Here is a 16,139-nt window from a genome sequence, read left to right as displayed (position 1 = left end):
ATAGAATTTACAGTGCAGAAGGAGGTCATTCGGCCCATCGAGTCTGGACCGGCCTTTGGAAAGCGCACCCAACTTAAGCCCACACCTCCACCCTATCCCCGTAACCCAGTAACTGCACCGAACCTTTTGGACACTAAGGGACAATTTAGCATGGGCCGTTCCACCTAACCTGCACATCTTTGGACTGTGGGAGAAAACCGGAGCACCCGGAGGAAACCCACGCAGATATGAGGAGAAAGTGCAAACTCCCCACAGTCACCCGAGGTGGGAATTGAACCTGGGTCCCTGGAGCTGTGAGGCAGCAGTGCTAATCACTGTGCCACTGTGCCGCCCCGAGTCATAGAGGTTTACAGCATGAAAACAGGCCCTTAGGTCCAACTTCTCCATGCCGCCCACTTTTTACCACTAAGCTAGTCCCAATTGCCCATATTTGGCCCATTTCCCTCTATACCCATATAACAGTCTAAATGTTTCCTGAAAGACAAAATTGTACTCGCCTCTACTACTGCCTCTGGCAGCTTGTTCCAGACATTAACCACCCTCAGTATGAAAAAATTGCCCCTCTGGACCCTTTTGTATCTCTGTCCCCTCACCTTCAATCTATGACCTCTTGTTTTAGACTCCCCTACCTTTGGGAAACGGTGTTGACTATCTACCTTATCTATGCCCCTCATTATTTTATAGACCTCTATAAGATCACCCCTAAGCCTCCTACGCTCCATCTGATGAGGATAGGAGCCTTTGACCGATACAAGGAGGGGCTGGAGACACAAAGTTGTGGAGGTGTAACTAAGTAGTCTTTGTGGATAGGGCAAAGGATTAGGATGGCAAAGTACCCTTCCAGCTCACAGATCACATTCTCCCTCCATGGCATTGTTCACCTCTGTCTTCCCCATGCAGAAACCTGATCACCTCTGGACCTAACTATTCCGACACCCACTTTGCTGGCTTCCTTTCCAACACCCACTTGGACAACACCACGATGTCCAGCTCCGATCCTCCTCGAAATCCTGCACATCTGTCACTCCCATATTCTCACTGCATGGAACCCCCGACACAATACGCTTAAAAATTCTTGTCCTCTTTAAATTCACTCTTACTTTCTACCAAACATTGACTTTCCACCACCCTCTCACTCTCTGGGACTCGCTCTCTAAACTTTTCCTGAGTGCAGAGAAGCCAGTTCAAGTGTTGCTTGTTGCTCATTCCACGGGGGGGCGGAGGACGGATCATGTGACCGGCTGGGGAAGCAAGATTGTAACATTCTGGTTGCCACGGTCACGGCTTGGCGTTCCTATGGTGACATCCCGGCAGTTGCGACTGAAAACATTTGGCGAAGTGGTGGTTTCAGACGACGATCGCCCTCCAGCTCCAGGCAAAGGGACATCCCTCCCCCGATCTGGCCGACCGCAGGTAATGTTTGTGGTGGCTGCAGTGCCCGGGCTGGAGCCCTGGCTTCCCCGCAGAGAACAAGGCTCCAGCCAGGGGCAGCGACTCGGCGGGGGGGAGGAATCATTACAAACTGTCGCTGGGAGGAATGTCGCTGCTCACCTCCTTACGTAGTCAATCCTTCCTTGCGATTTTCCGCAGCTGAAGGCGGTAGGGACCAGAAATATCCCATGCTGGATCTAGGATTGGTGTGTTCAATTACTACCAGGAAAAAGAAACAGCTGGGCTGTGAGGCTCCCGTTGTTGAATAGTCTGTTTATAGTCGCAAATTATAGTGGCTTGGACCAAATTGCAGAGATACTCACCTTCGTCTATAAAGGAGAAATGAAGTGCCTTCAGGATAAAAAGGAGATAGGGCAAGAGACAGCACGGTAGCATTGTGGATAGCACAATTGCTTCACAGCTCCAGGGTCCCAGGTTCGATTCCCAGCTTGGGTCACTGTCTGTGTGGAGTCTGCACATCCTCCCCGTGTCTGCGTGGGTTTCCTCCGGGTGCTCCGGTTTCCTCCCACAATCCAAAGATGTGTAGGTTAGGTGGATTGGCCATGCTAAAATTGCCCTTAGGTGTTGGGTGGGGTTACTGGGTTATGGGGATAGGGTGGAGGTGTGGACCTTGGGTAGGGTGCTCTTTCCAAGAGCCGGTGCAGACTTGATGGGCCGAATGGCCTCCTTCTGCACTGTAAATACTATGATAAGAGCTATGAACTTAAAGGGAGAAAGATAAAAAAGCATGTCCCCAGGACGCTTTGAAGCACTTCACACCCAATTAATCACTTTTGAAGTTCAGTCATTTGTAATGTAGACCAATGCAGCAGCCGATTTGCACACAACATCCCACAAATAACAATGAGATCAGTTGCATTTTGGTGATAATGGTTGAGAGATAAATGTTGGCTTAGAACCCCTACCCTGCTCTTCACATGGTGCCATCATGGGGTCTCTTACATCCATTGGAGGAGGCAGACAGGGCTCCAGTTTAACCTCTCGTGCATCCCACTGCTGATGCATTATTGTGTCTGAGCTTCTGAGAAGTGGATATCAGAGTCAGATTGCCACTCTCCTATTTTCTCACCTTAATTATCCAACTGCTGTTTTCTCACCCGCCGACCTTCCGACTCAGACCAGGCGAGAATCGTCCAGTGCAGCATGTCCCTGAGGACTTGTGCTGAGGGCTGGAGAGTCAGAGGTATGGAAGCCCCCCTTTTTTATGGCACTAGCTGCCCGAAAGCAGGTACGTTTGAAGGTCCATCTTCAGAAGCCAGGGAGAAGGTAGGTTTGCAAGGTGAGTGGTTAAGATTGAGGGGGGGACGTCTGTTGGTCAGGATGAGTGGGTCCGGGTGGTCAGTGGGGGAGTGGGGGTCAGGTGGTCAGTGGGGAGGGAGGGTTGGATGGCCACTGGGGGGTCAGCAGGATGGTGGGAGTTGAGTAGTTGGTGGGAGGGGGGGGGGGTTGTTGGGGAGATGGTCCAGGTTGTGGTTGAATGGCCAGTGGGGTCAAAGGGGTTGGGTTATTAATGGGAGGTGAGGTCAGTGGTTAGGGGAGTCCCATGGGAGTGGGGGGAGTCCTGTGGGAGCTGGTACTATAGTTACCCATGACCGAAAGTGGTTTCAATTCTTCTAACTTTTCCTGGGTAACTATTCTAGTAAGACAGTCAGAACCATTCAATGTTTACGATTTATCTTACCGTCCCCATGAAGGGGGAAGCAGTTACGTAGTGGTATTGTAGCTGGACTAGTAATCCAGAGACCCAGGGTAATTAGCTGGGGACCTGGGTTCGAATCCCACCAGGGCAGTTGGTGGAATTTGAATTCAATAAAGATCTGTAAATAAAAGTTTAAAGCTGACCATGAAACCATTGTCGATTGTAAAAACCCATCTGGGTCACTGATGTCCTTGAGGGAAGAAGAAAATCTGCCATCCTTACCCGGTCTGGCCTACATGTGACTCCACACCCACAGCAATGTGGTTAACTCTTAAATGCCCTCAGGGGTGCGCAATAAATGCTGGTCCAGCATCCCACAAACAAATAAAAAGAAACAACTTTTTAAATTTCTAGCTAGCTTTCTCTCACACTCTAATTTCTCCCTATTTATTTTTTAGGTCATTCTTTGTTGGTTTCTATATTCTGTCCAATCTTCGAACCTGCCAGTCATCTTTACGGAATTGTATGCCTTTTCTTTCAATTTGACACTACCTTTCATTTTCTTGCACGGTAGCACAGTGGTTAGCGCTGATGTTTCACAGTGCCAGGGTCCCAGGTTCGATTCCCGGCTTGGGTCACTGTCTGTGTGGAGTCTGCACGTTTCCCCTGTGTCTGCGTCCTCCGGGTGCTCGGGTTTCCTTCCACAAGTCCCGAAAGATGTGCTGTTAGGTAATTTGGACATTCTGAATTCTCCCTCAGTGTATCCAAACAGGCGCCGGAATGTGGCGACCATGGGATTTTCACAGTAACTTCATTGCAGTGATAATGTAAGCCTATTTGTGACAATAAAGATTATTATATTAAATTTAGAGTACCCAATTATTTTTTCCAATTAAAGGGCAATTTAGCGTGGCCAATCCACCTACCTGCGCATATTCGGGTTGTTGGGGTGAGACCCACGCAGACACGGGGACAATGTGCAAACTCCATACGGACAGTGACCCGGATCTTTCATTTTCTTAGTGAATCAATAATGTTGCATCCTTCTCAAAGAGTCTTTCATCTTTCTCACTGGAATGTTTCTTTGCGGAGTGTTATGGAATATCTCCTTAAATGTCTTCCACTGCATCTCTGCTGACATACCCCTTAACCTAATTTCCCAATTCACTTTAGCTAACCCCGCCTTCATACGCTGAGAATTTCCTTTATTTAAGTTTCAAACATGGGCGGCACGGTGGCGCAGTGGTTAGCATTGCTGCCTACAGCGCCGAGGACCCGGGTTCGATCCCAGCCCAGGTCATTGTCTGTGTGGCGTTTGCACATTCTCCCCATGTCTGCGTGGGTTTCACCCCCACAACCCAAAGATGTGCAGGTTAAGTGGATTGGCCACGCTAAATTGCCCCTTAATTGGAAAAAAAAATAATTGGGTACTCTAAATTAATTTTAAAAAGATAAATAAATAAATAAAAAATGAATAAGTTCAAAACATTAACCTTTGACCCACTTTTCTCTTCCTCAAACTGAATGTGAAATTCAATTATGTTATGATTACTGCCACCTAAGGGCACCTTTACTGTAAGGTCATTAATTAATCCTATCTTGCACATTACCAGGTCTAGAATAGCCTACTCTCTGGTTGACTCTAAAACATACTGCTCTCAGAAACCCTTGTGAAACACTCTATGAACTCATCATTTAGGCTATCTTTGATTTATCCAGTCTAAATGTGGATTTAAATCATCCTTGGATGACACGGTAGCAGATTGGTTCGCACTGCTGCCTCACAATGCCAGGGACCCGGATTCAATTCGGCCTTGGGTGAATGTGTGGAGTTTGCACGTTCTCTGCGTGGGTTTCCTCCAGGTGCTCCGGTTTTCTACCACAATCCAAAGAAGTACAGTTTAGGTGGATTGGCCATGCTAAAATTGCTCCTTAGAGTCCAAAGATGTGCAGATTAGCTGGGGTTAAGGGGATAGGGTGGGGGAGTGGGTTTAGGTAGGGTGCACTTTAAGTGGGTCAGTCCAGACGCGATGGGCCGAATGGCCTCGTTCGGCACTGCCGTGATTCTATGGGATAATTATCGCCATGCCTTTCTCACAAGTCCCCATTATTTCTTCCTGTAAACCCTGTCCTATAGTGTAGTTACTGTTCGGGGACCTAGAAACTATGCTGACAAGAGACTTCTTTGCTATTTCTAATGTCTACTAAAACTGATTCTACATCTTGATCTTCAGAATTCATCATTCACTATTTTGGCAATGTCATCCTTAATTAACAGAGTTACCCCACAACCTTTTCCTGGCTTCCTGTCTTTTTGAAATGTCGTGTACCTGTGAATATTCAGGTCTCAGCCTTCATCATCTTGTAGCAATGGCTATCAGATCATACATGAGTGGATGAGTGCAGCTCCAACAAGGCCCTGGCCTTATCTGATGGTGCACTCTTGAATTAGCACACTTTGCCCCTTCCTGTCATGCACTGATTATCATTACCCATATTGCTACCCTACTCTCTTGCCTTGTCCTCTCCCTTTAGTTTTACATTTTCCGTCACTTGATACCTTACCCACACTATTTAGTTTGAAGCCCTCATCAGTGCCCTAGTTATGCGACTCACAAAAACACTGGTCCCAGCATTGTTTAGGTGAAGACTGCCCCAACGGTACAGCTCCCATTTTCCCAGTACTGGTACCAATGCCCATTTCTCCCATACCAATCTTAACCACTGCATTTAATTATCTAATCTTATTTATCCCATGGCAATTTGCTCACAGTTCATGTCACAGTCCAGAGATTATTACCTTTGAAGTTCTGCGTTTTAATTTAGCCCTCCCCCAGTTGCTCAAGCTCCTGATACAAAGCCTCTTTCTTAGAATTGTCTATGTCAATGGTACCTACCTAGACGCTGACAACTGGATCCTCGCCCTCCCATTGCAAATTCCTCTTCAGTCCAGAGCAGTAGTTCCGGATCCTGGCACTAGGAAAGCAACACAGCCTTCTGGACCCTTGCTCTTGGCTGCAGAGAACTGTGTCTATCCCCTGACTATACAGTCCCCTACTATCATTACATTCCTATTTATTCCCCCCGCTTGAATGCTTTCTGTATCACAGGACCATAGTTAGTTCACTCATCTACCCTTTGGTGAGTTTAGCTTACTTGGCTGGACAGCTGGTTTGTGATGCACAGCTATGCCAGCAGCGTGGATTCGATTCCCATACCGGTTTGGGTTTCCTCTGGGTATTCCGGTTCCACCCACAGTCCAAAGATGTGCAGGCAAGGTGGATTGGCCATGCTATATTGCCCCTTAGTATCCAAAAGGATGGGTTGAGTTCCAGGGATAGGGTGGGGGCTGTTTTGGAGGGTCGGTGCACACTCAATGGGCTGATTGGCCTCCTTCATATAATGAAGGGAATAGCTAGGATAGATGCGGGCAGGTTGTTTCCACTGGTCAGGGAAAGCAGAACTAGGGGGCATAGCCTCAAAATAAGGGGAGGTAGATTTAGGACGGAGTGTAGGAGGAACCTCTTCACCCAAAGGGTTGTGAATCTCTGGAATTCCTTGCCCAGTGAAGCAGTTGAGGCTCCTTCTTTAAACGTTTTTAAGAAAAAGATAGATGCCTTTCTAAAGAATAAAGGGATTCGGGATATGGTGTACGGGCCGGAGAGTGGAGCTGAGTCCACAAAGATCAGCCATGATCTCATTAAATGGCGGAGCAGGCTCGAGGGGCCAGATGGCCTACTCCTGTTCCATGTTCTTATGTTCTGCACTGTAGCGGTTCTATGTTCAGACTCCACTTTCATCCACACAAGCTCCAAGAAACTCAAACCTGTTGGCCAATTGCAAGGACTGAGGCTCTTCCACTTCTACCTTCTTGATGCCAAGATTGTTTCACTTGCATGAATCACCTTCCTGTCCTGATCATGGACCAAATCAGAAGACCCTCGCATAAAGGGTGTGACTGTCTTCTGGTACTAAGATTACAGGTGCCTTTCCCCTTTCTTTCTGCAGCACAGTGTCTGAAGCTCAGCCTCCTGCTCATTAACTCTGAGCTGAAGTTCCTCAAGATGTGGACACTTACTACTGCAGTGTGATACATAGATACATAGAAGATAGGAGCAGGAGGAGGCCTTTTGGCCCTTCGAGCCGCCTCTGCCATTCATCACGATCATGGCTGATCATCCAACTCAATAGCCTAACCCTGTTTTCTCCCCATAGCCTTTGATCCCATTCTCCCCAAGTGTTATATCCAGCCGCCTCTTGAATATATTCAATTTTTTAGCATCAACTACTTCCTGTGGAAATGAATTCCACAGGCTCACCACTCTTTGTGTGAAGAAATGTCTCCTTACCTCTGTTGTTATGGGTCAGGGTTTAGAGAACCCCAAAGTGTATCATGGAGTTCACCTGACCCACAACTTTTAATAGATTGTGGTATGGGGAGCACACGGCCCACTCTACAGGTGTGGTACAGCAGAAAAGGACAGGTATTTCTTAAAGCAAAACAATGTTTATTCTATGAACGCAAGTTAACCTTTTTTAAAACAAACAGTGAGCATCTAAGCAACCATTAATTCAAATACAACCCCAAAGACTACAACACTAAGTAACCCTGTAAGCTGTCCTTTTAACATCCAAAAGACTTAACAAACCTTCAAACAGGAGCACATTAGGTTTACATTCAATACTGAGACCTTTTACAATTCTGGGTTCACCAAATAATCCATAGATAGTCTTTGGATGGCAGAGATCAACACTACAGCTCTTTGTTTAAACTTCAGATGCAGCTCACTGAAAAACACAGACACACCCAAGCTTTTCTCAAACTGAAACTAAAAAGCAGAAGTAAAGCTCAGCTCCACCCACACTCTGACATCACTACAGTAACATGAGCAGCTCCATTACTTAAAGGTACATTTCTTAAACACCCATTTCTTAAAGGTACTCTCACATGACACCTCCCCCCAAGAAAATAAATTAAACCATCAACTTCAAGATGGTTTCATTTTTCACCTTTGCACTATCCTGTAAGAAATGCACACATTACACATACTTGTTCGTTTCAAAAAAACAACACACGCAAACAGGTATAATAATATAGTCCATTTTTTTTTATTCTTCTTTGTCCAACTGAAATCCGTCTCAATTGACAGCCTCTTTGAACAAGAAGCACGATCCGTCCCATTTCTCTACGCCGCGGCATTTCTCTTTAAAGTCAGATACTTTAGTTCAATCTGATCACAGAGTCCCTTGCAATTCTCCAACACATGCACATTGGTTATCACAGCTTTCAGGCAGTCAAATGCCTGTTGAAACTCCGCTGTCCATTGAAATTTGTTATGCTTCTTGAGCAAGTCCATCAGTGGAGCAATCATGCTACAAAACTTTAGCAAATATTCGATCAAATCCACTCATGCCAAGAAATCGTATTATTTCCCTTCGTCTTGAGGGTATCGAAAACTTCTCAAGGAAAGTGACTTGGTTTCTCCAAATTCACTTTTTGCTAGATGTAAACCGCACAATTGGGTGCTCCTGAAACGACTGTGTTAGTTAACCGTTGAAATGTGGCTGGGACGTTTTTCATGCCAAATGGCATAACTTTGAATTGGTATATACCATCTAGAGTCACAAAAGCTGAAATCTCCTTCGCCCTTTTGGATAAAGGTACCTGCCAGTAACCTTTAAGTAAATCCAATTTGGAAATAAAAGCGGACTGTCCCACTTTCTCAATGCAATCCTCCAAACGTGGGATAGGATAAGAGCCCGTTCTTGTAACTGCATTAACCTTTCTATAGTCCACACACAACCCATTGGGTACCGTCTGATTTAGGTACCATCACGATGGGTGAGCTCCATTGGCTGAAACCCACTTCAATTATGACATTTTTAAGCAAACTCTCAATCTCTTTGTTAACCTGTGCCAATTTCAAAGGATTAAGTCTATATGGATGTTGTTTGATTGGAACAGCATTTCCCACATCTACATCATGTATAGCCATTTTAGTACTTCCCAATTTATCTCCACAAACTTGCCCATGTGATATCAATAACTCTTTCAGGTCAGTTTGTTTTCCCTCTGGAAGGTAACTCAACAATTTATCCCAATTTTTAAGAAAATCCTCGTCTTCCAATTTACCTTGAGGTATGTCAAATTCACAGTCATCTGGATTTGGTTCGTCACTTTGAGTTAGAATCATTAAAACCTCCTTTATCTCTCCTTCCCTTTCAAAGTACCTTTTAAGCATATTCACATGGCACACTCGGTGATTCTTCCTTCTATCTGGTGTTTTTACCACATAATTCACCTCACTTAATTTCCTTTCAATCTGATAAGGTCCACAAAACCTTGCTTTTAAAGGTTCACCTACCACTGGTAACAATACTAAACTTTATCTCCACTGGCAAAACTACGAACTTTGGATTTCTTGTCCGCGACCAGTTTCATCACATTTTGTGCAACTTTCAAATGTTTCCTGGCCAATTCACCTGCTCTATTTAATCGTTCCCTAAAATTTGACACGTAATCCAATAATGTAATTTTCGATTTTTCACCCACCAATTTTTCCTTAATCAATTTAAGTGGTCCTCTTACCTCATGACCAAAAATTAGTTCAAAAGGATTAAATTTGGTTGACTCATTAGGTGCATCCCTAATTGCAAACAGTACAAATGGAATTCCTTTATCCCAATCCTCTGGATAATCTTGACAATAAGCCCTCAACATTGTCTTTAATGTCTGTTGCCACCTTTCTAATGCTCCCTGCGACTCTGGATGGTACGCAGTTGATTTAAATTGTTTTATTCCTAAGCGATCCATGACTTCTTTGAATAACTTTGAGGTAACATTTGATCCTTGATCCGATTGTATTTCTGTGGGTAGTCCATATCTAGTAAAGAATTTTAGTAACTCCTCCACAATCTTTTTAGCTGTAATATTATGTGCTGGGTTGGCCTCTGGACACCTAGTAGACACATCCATTATCGTCAAAAGATATTGATTCACACTTTTTGTTTTAGGAAGCAGTCCTACGCAATCAATTATGACCCTTGTAAAAGGTTCCTCAAATGCTGGAATGGGTATTAAGGGCGCTGGTTTTATCACTGCTTGAGGTTTCCCTATCACTTGACATGTGTGACATGATTGACAAAATTGAACTACATCTTTATGTAGTCCAGGCCAATAAAAATGTTTTTGGATTTTAGCTTGAGTTTTCCTTATTCCCAAATGACCTCCCACTGGTACCTCGTGTGCAACTCGCAACACCTCCTTGCGATACCCTACCGGCAATACCACGTGATGAACTTCTGCCCACTTTTCATCCACCTGCATATGTAAAGGTCTCCATTTTCTCATCAAGTGAGCAGCACGGTAGCATTGTGGATAGCACAATTGCTTCACAGCTCCAGGGTCCCAGGTTCGATTCCAGCTTGGGTCACTGTCTGTGTGGAGTCTGCACATCCCTCCCTTGTGTGCGTGGGATTCCTCCGGGTGCTCCGGTTTCCTTCCACAGTCCAAAGATGTGCAGGTTAGGTGGATTGGCCATGATAAATTGCCCTTAGTGTCCAAAATTGCCCTTAGTGTTGGGTGGGGTTACTGAGTTATGGGGATAGGGTGGAGGTGTTGACCTTGGGTGGGGTGCTCTTTCCAAGAGCCGGTGCAGACTCGGTGGGCCGAATGGCCTCCTACTGCACTGTAAATTCACACTGTAAAGGGGCTGGTTTAGCACACTGGGCTAAATCGCTGGCTTTTAAAGCAGACCAAGGCAGGCCAGCAGCACGGTTTAATTCCCGTACGAGCCTACCCAAACAGGCGCCGGAATGTGGCGACTAGGGGCTTTTCACAGTAACTTCATTGAAGCCTACTCGTGACAATAAGCGATTTTCATTTCATTTCATTTCAAATTCTCTGATAATTCTATGATAATCTATGACATCACTTTTACGGCAATAACACTCTGGTATACACGCAGATTCCTCTTCCGTATATGCTTTCTGATCCATCCGTTTTATTTTTACATCTTTCTGTTGCAAGTCCGCCAATTTTCCTGAACTAAAAATATTCGCCTCATCCTCCATCTGTTCTTGTTCTTTTTCAAACACCGGATCAAAAATCATTTCTGATAATTGCACTTCAACTTCGTCTTCACTCTTTGATTTCTCCTCTTGTCTCAACCTGTGACTTTGCGACCTTGTTACTACACAATCCAGAAAAATCCCAGGATATTCATCCTTCAACACTTCAGTTGTCTGATTTTCCACTGGCTTATCAACCACAGTAGCATCACTCCCACCTGCGATCCAGCTATGTCATCACCCAAGGTAAACTGTATTCCTGGACAAGATAGTTTCTTTATTACTCCTACTACCACTTCACCACACTTCACTGGACTTTCCAACCGTACCTTATATAATGGAACATTACTCCTCTCACCCTGAATTCCACATATTACCACCTTTTCTGGCAACATTCTTCCCAAACTACATAACTGGGGCTGTTTAGCACAGGGCTAAATCGCTGGCTTTGAAAGCAGACCAAGGCAGGCCAGCAGCACGGTTCAATTCCCGTAACAGCCTCCCCGAACAGGCGCTGGAATGTGGCGACTAGGGGCTTTTCACAGTAACTTCATTGAAGCCTTCTTGTGACAATAAGCGATTTTCATTTTTTTCATTTTCAACTCCTCATCTCTTACCATTAAAGATTGACTAGCTCCTGTAGCTCTTAAAATTGTGACTTCTTTACCTGCTTCTCCTGATACACATGAGTAAACTTTACCCACACAAGTCTGGCACCTTCTTATCAATCACCTCTTGAACAGGCTGTACAATCTTTTGCACCGCCTTCGCTTCCCTTGGGCTTTCCTTTACCACTCTAACAAACCCCACTGTCTCATCCTGTTTTACCACATCAGCCTTCCCAGTGCTTTTCTTCAAGCACCAACACTGTGATTTTACATGGCCTAGTTTATTACAGTGAAAACATTTGAAACTTTTCCTTTCTTTTCCAGTGAAATAATTTTCACTGTACCTCGGTACACGTGACAATAAACAAATCCAATCCAATCCAATCCACCCTCCAGGATTTCTTTTTTAAGCTGAGGTACACTCTCCTTATTATCTCCCATCAGATCACCTTTACCTTTACCACTTGAGTATTTCTCATGTCCACAGTTTCTATCCCTCACAGGCTGAACCTGATGTCGGAAACCAAGCTTTGAGTTATGAACAAATTCATAATCATCTGCCATTTCTGCTGCTAATCTCGTAGTTTTAACCCTCTGCTCTTCCACATGAGTTCTCGCTACATCACAAATTGAATTTTTAAACTCCTCCAAAAGTATAATTTCTCTGAGAGCTTCATACGTTTGGTCTACTTTCAAAGCCCTTATCCACCTATCAAAAACACTCTGTTTGAGCCTTTCAAACTCCAAATTCTGTCTTTAAATTTCTAAACCTTTGTCTGTAGGCTTCAGGCACTAGTTCATATGCACCTAAGATGGATTTTATTACCTCCTCATACGTCCCAGATACCTCCTCCGGTAGTGATGCAAACACTTCACCAGCCCTACCTACCAGCTTTGTTTGAATCAGTAATACCCACATGTCCCGTGGCCATTTCATTTGTTTAGCTACCTTCTCAAATGAAATGAAAAAGGCTTCCACTTCCTTCTTGTCAAACCTTGGCAATGCTTGAACATATTTAAATAGATCCCCACCACGCCTTTGATTATGACCCTCTTTCTCACTCTCCTCATCACTATCTTCCAACTGTACGTTTCACTTTACGTCTGCCAATTTTAACTGACTGTTACGTTTCATAGCCATTTTCTGAAATTCAAACTCTCTCTCTTTTTCCCTTTCCTCTCTATCTCTTTTTGTTCTGCTAGGGCTACTTTTTCTTTGTTTCTTTCTTCTCTCTCTTTTTCCCCGATCTGTATCTCCCTTTCTCTTTTTCTTTCATTGCATATTCAAGCTGCTTTAATTCTTTTTCATGTTCAAGTTGCTTAATCTACAACTGGATCTTTGCCATTTCTAATGAGTCACACTGTATCTCAGGCAACTTTAAATGCTTAGCCACCGCCATAATTACCTCACCTTTTCGCATTTTGACAGTTAATGTTAACTGCAATGTTTTTGCCAAAGCTAAAAGTCTGTTTTTAGTCTCTGTCCGTAAGGTACTGCGTGTGACCATCTCCAACCTCAAAAACCTCTGAGCCTCTGAAACAGCCATTGTCCACAACACACTCCCCACTTAAACTAAAATACCACACCTGAAAAGCAACCACAATATGCTCACCCCCTCACTGTCTTTAAGTTCACCAAGCCAATCCAATAGATAGACTATTATCCCGAACGAGCCCCCAATTGTTATGGGTTAGGATTTAGTGAACCCCAAAGTGTATCATGGAGTTCAACTGACCCACAACTTTTAATAGATTGTGGTATGGGGAGCACATGGCCCATTCTACAGGTGTGGTACAGCAGAAAAGGACAGGTATTTTTAAAAGCAAAACAATGTTTATTCTATGAACGCAAGTTAACCTTTTTTAAAACAAACAGTGAACATCTAAAACCATTAATTCAAATACAACCCCAACGACTACAACACTACGCTGTCCTTTTAACATCCAAAAGACTTAACAAACCTTCAAACAGGAGCACATTAGGTTTACATTCAATACTGAGACCTTTTACAATTCTGGGTCTTTGGATGGCAGAGATCAACATTACGGCTCTTTGTTTAAACTTCAGATGCAGCTCACTGAAAAACACAGACACACCCAAGCATTTCTCAAACTGAAACTAAAAAGCAGAAGTAGAGCTCAGCTCCCCCCACACTCTGACATCACTCCAGTAACATGAGCAGCTCCATTTCTTCAAGGTACATTTCTTAAACACCCATTTCTTAAAGGTACTCTCACATGACACTGTCCGAAATGGTTTACCTTGAATCCTCAGGCTGTGACCCCTGGTTCTGGACACACCCATCATTGGTAACATCTTCCCTGCATCTACCCTGCCTAGTCCTGTTAGAATTTTGTAAGTCCCTATGAGATCCCCCCTCATTCTTCTGAACTCCAGCAAAAAAAATCCCAACCTAGTCAATCTCTCCTCATATGACCGTCCCGCCATCCCTGGAATCAGTCTGGTAAACTTTAGCTGCACTCCCTCAAGAGAAAGAACATCCTTCCTCAGAGAAGGAGACCAAAACTGCACACAATACTCCAAGTGTGGCCTCACCAAGGCACTGTACAATTGCAGCAACACATCCCTGCTTCTATACTCGAAACCTCTTGCAATGAAGGCCAACATACCATTAGCCTTCTTTACCGCTTGCTGCACCTGTGTGCTTACCTTCAGCGAATGGTGCACAAGGACACCCAGGTCCCGCTGCACATTCCCCTCTCCCAATTTACAACCATTCAGGTAGTAATTCAGGTTGATGTGATGTGGAGATGCCGCCGTTGGATTGGGGTGAGCCCAGTAAGACGTCTTACAACACTTGGTTAAAGTCCATCTGGCCTGGGCTTGCAAAATCCTACCAACTGTCCTGGCTTGAGACAATTCACATCTCTTTAACCCGGGGTTACCCCTATATCTGGATCTGTAAACACTTAATTAACTGCAAATGCTCGCATTCTAAGCATTGTCTTGCATCTTTGAATTTGTCTCTATATGTGTTTCTGGAACACACCTCTTCATTCACCTGAGGAAGGAGCAGTGCTCCGAAAGCTAGTGTTTGAAACAAACCTGTTGGACTTTAACCTGGTGTTGTAAGACTTCTTACTGTTTAGGTAGATGATCACACTGACATCCACCAGTTGCCACAAGTTGTAACACGTCACCTGCCCTGCCATTTTTAAGGCATTTTAATTGACTAATTAATGACACATAACTTCCTCAGAATGGCAATCTCCAGCGCATTGACACTATTGATGAACTCACCCAAAGTGGGATTCCTAAGCCACTACCTCCCATTCTTCCTCACTCAGACTGGGTGAGACAGGAGCAGTGGCTTCATCAGCGAGGAGTAACTCGGGAACAGTGAGGTAGCTGCCATAAAGGAAATGTTTAAAGGGACAATTAAACGGTAAGTGGTTCAGACAATGGGGTGGGGGGTGTTGCTAACTTTTGGTTGGCTCTTAATTTGTAATTTGCTCTGTTTGTTTAACCTTTGCTCTAGAGTCGCCAGATATCTTTATGATACCGCCACAAGGTTCAAGTTCAAGTACTGATCAATAACTCAACACACCAATTAGTAAGATTCAAATCAAAACACATTTATTATATACAGTAAGTCACTACTTATGCATATAACTCTACTTTCTAGACTATTTCTATCACTAAAAGGCCTATACTTAGCTTCGGAATTGGCCCACCAGGTCAGGGGAACAAATGGTCTTTCGTTCAGGTCCTGAGTCTGCAGGATTCAAAAGCTGGTATGGACTTGTAGCTAGGAGCGCCTATCTCGTAGCGAGCGTTGACTGGAGACTTACTTGGTTGGTGCGGCAGCTGGGCAGTTCACTCTCAGGGGTTGATTCGCGTTGTTGAGTGACCCTGCCAAGAAGGCCGATTTGAATTTGGGGGCTTTATAGTCCCCAGGGGCTTCCCGCCCTTCGGGGTGGACCCCGTACCTGGTTCCAAATGATTGGACTGCGTTCCGATCACTTGGATCGATTTCTCCAATACTGGAGTTGTTCCCTGATCACTGGGCGGTCCCTATATGTCCGTTGGCCTTCCTTTGTCTTGGCTCCTGCTGGCACCGAGGAGCCTGGCTTGGCCTTATTCACCTGAAGTGTATCAATTGTGCCTGGGAATCGCTCATTACTATGCAGATGGCTGCTGGTTTCAGTGCTGTCTGGTTTTGGCAAGTTCCAATACACAGGATTTCTGCACTTGCTCGTTTTTGCCTGTGTTGGCTGAATTTCCCTTTAGTCTTTGCGGTTCTCCATTTTAAGACGGGAAGTGGCCAACCCAGGTGGCTACACTCCCTCCTTGTGATCCCTAACGCAAAGCGTGAAGGATCACGTAACTGCGTTGTCTTCACTCCCTG

General features: G+C 44.7%; 1 protein-coding gene across 4 annotated transcripts in view; it reads left to right on the top strand.

The window, feature by feature from the left end:
* Window positions 1-1,264: 1,264 nt before the first annotated feature.
* Window positions 1,265-16,139, top strand: part of c2h7orf57 (chromosome 2 C7orf57 homolog) — a 256,643-nt gene continuing 241,768 nt past the window's right edge. For all 4 annotated transcript variants that reach the window (XM_072475030.1, XM_072475015.1, XM_072475023.1 and 1 more), the window contains exon 1: window positions 1,265-1,413. The gene's annotated coding sequence lies outside the window, so the exon portion shown is untranslated. The remainder of the gene's footprint in view (window positions 1,414-16,139) is intronic.

This window comes from Scyliorhinus torazame, chromosome 2, assembly GCF_047496885.1.
Source record: "Scyliorhinus torazame isolate Kashiwa2021f chromosome 2, sScyTor2.1, whole genome shotgun sequence".
NCBI classification, from domain to species: Eukaryota; Metazoa; Chordata; class Chondrichthyes; order Carcharhiniformes; family Scyliorhinidae; genus Scyliorhinus; species Scyliorhinus torazame.
Note: the sequence above shows the minus strand (reverse complement) of the source record. Positions and strands in the feature narration are given on the sequence as shown.